At 46.4% G+C, this 2,500-nt stretch overlaps 1 protein-coding gene across 2 annotated transcripts in view; it reads right to left on the bottom strand.

Annotated features, from left to right (window-relative positions):
- The window catches only part of Khc (kinesin heavy chain), a 721,767-nt gene that overhangs the window by 489,587 nt on the left and 229,680 nt on the right, over positions 1-2,500 (bottom strand). The gene's annotated exons all lie outside the window — the stretch shown is intronic.

Raw genomic sequence — 2,500 nt, 5'->3', positions numbered from 1 at the left:
GGGAGGGTGAGAGCGAGAGGGGGAGGGAGAGGGGGACGAGGGAGAGGAGAGGGAGGGAGAGGGAGAGAGGGAGGGGGGAGGGGGGAGAGGGAGGAGAGAGGGAGAGAGAGGGAGGAGGGGAGTGAGGGAGAGAGGGAGAGGGAGGGAGAGAGGGAGAGGAGGGGGAAAGGGAGGGAGGGAGGGAGAGGGAAGGTGGGAGGGGGGTGGGAGAGGGAGGGAGGGAGGGGGAGAGGAGGGGAGAGGAGGGAGGGGGAAAGGGAGGGAGAGGGAGGGAGAGGGAAAGGGAGGGGGAGGGAGAAGGAGAGGGAGAGGGAAAGGGAGGGGGAGAGGGAGGGGGAGAGGGAGGGAGGAGGGGGAAAGGGAGGGAGAGGGAGGGGGAAAGGGAGGGAGAGGGAGGGGGAAAGGGAGGGAGAGGGAGGGGGAAAGGGAGGGAGAGGGAGGGGGAAAGGGAGGGAGAGGGAGGGAGAGAGAGGGGAAAGGTAGGGGGAGGGAGAGAGAGGGGAAATGGTAGGGGGAGGGAGGGGGAGGGAGAGAGAGGGGGAAGGTAGAGGGGGAAAGGTAGAGGGAGGGAGAGGGATGGAGATAGAGAGGGGAGGGAGATAGAGAGAGAGGGGAGAGAGAAAGAGAGAGATGAAAGGCGTATGTATTTACTTTGTCGAATAGGTACAATGTTGAGTCAATGAACTAAGGCTGTGTCATAATACCCCAGCTCTTTGTTTTCCTCAAGTCAGCTCAGACATCATTTAGTGTGTCTGCGCGTGAACACATGCCTGTCTAGGTAGGAGGTTTGTCTGCGCGTCTGTGTGTGGATGCGTGTGTATTTATTTAGTATTTACCTAGTTGTATCTTTCGGGAGAGAGCTATACCCGTAGTGACCCGTCTTTGTATCTCTCAGCATCTATTTTGTTCTTCAATTCTTGTATGGTTTTTGCACATACTATTTCGTCCAATTTGTGTGTGTGTGTGTGTGTGTGTGTGTGTGTGTGTGTGTGTGTGTGTGTGTGTGTGTGTGTGTTTGCGCGTGTGTGTGTGCGCGTGTGTGTTCGTGTGTGTGTGCACATGCGCACGTGCATGTTTACAAAAAAACGTATAAAAAACAATCTAGAATTTACAAAGAAATGGATTACTAATAAGACTTCTCGTCTTCGAGTGTAGATTGTTAAAGTAAGACTTCTGAAGAATACACAAAGAAAGCAAAATGTCGACGTCATATGAATTTTCCGTGTCAAGACACTGAAAAGTCTCAAGACGGTACAATCATTCCTTCACTGTTGACACGCCAGACGGCTTCTTAGCTCAATTTAAACATTGTGACAGAGAGTGAGAAAGGGAGAGGTGGGAACGTATATAATATTATATATATATATATATATATGTGTGTGTGTGTGTGTGTGTGTGTGTGTGTGTGTGTGTAACAGTGCCAACAAGTGGAAACCTTGTTCACGTGAACAGCTCATAAAACAAGTCATATGCTACAGTGGCTGTGTATATGACTATACTCGTTGCATCGAGAAATGGCCGTTAGGGCGGAGCACTGGGAGTCCCCCTGTGTTGCCACATATATTTTATAATTTTATTCTATTTTATCTTATTTTATATTTTTATAATGTTGCCACATATAATTATGTTATAGTTTTTTGTCACACACCACCACTGAGGTAAAAATCAAAGCAATGTTTTCTATGCAAAGGTTTCGTTTCCTCGAATCATAGACATGGCATATGAGCAAGAGAGAGCAACGTTGCCGCTACATCTATTCTCTGGCCCCGCCCCCCTCACACATGATCATTTTTATGACAGTCGCATGTAGGATTCGAACCCACTGTTTTGGGTCACCGTAAGATTACCGAAAGCAGTGGGTTCGAATCCTACATGCTACTGTCATAAAAATGATCAGAATAATGTCGCTGTCACTAGCGAATTTCTATCATGTATGCATACATACAATACATACATTAAACCCTAATGTGGGAGGTGGGAAGGTAGGGGCATCCAATATACATTAGTAGTCCCTGAACATAGATGATATCATGTATATAAAGTATATATATTCATATATGGCTCTGATATATTCATCCAAAGAAAGGTAGGTCGCCAAAATCCGTCAATCGATAGCCCGTTTCCAAGCCCTAATATCAGAAGGAACGATAATTCTGAGGCAATATTTCTCGATTTTAATACTATACAATTGCCAAGTTTTTCTTTGACATATCAATAACCTAATTATTAGATAATGTTCTATGAATACAAACAAACACACACACACACACGTGCGCGCGCACGCACGCACACACACACACAACATTCCATCAGAACATGTTTCCCCTTCAAACATGACATTTAATCCCGCGATCAGTTCTAACAGCCGTCAGGCGATTTTTTTTCAACTAAGGGGAACTTCTTGGCAACAAAAAAGGGTAAAAAAACTTTGTCGCTAAACCCTTTTATTGATATTCACGTTTTGTGACTACGAGTATACTCTCATTCCTGCCAAGGAACT

Source organism: Oratosquilla oratoria, chromosome 5 (assembly GCF_046742065.1).
Source record: "Oratosquilla oratoria isolate Oo_2021 chromosome 5, ASM4674206v1, whole genome shotgun sequence".
In the NCBI taxonomy this organism is placed as follows: Eukaryota; Metazoa; Arthropoda; class Malacostraca; order Stomatopoda; family Squillidae; genus Oratosquilla; species Oratosquilla oratoria.
This window is presented reverse-complemented; position numbering and strand designations above follow the sequence as displayed.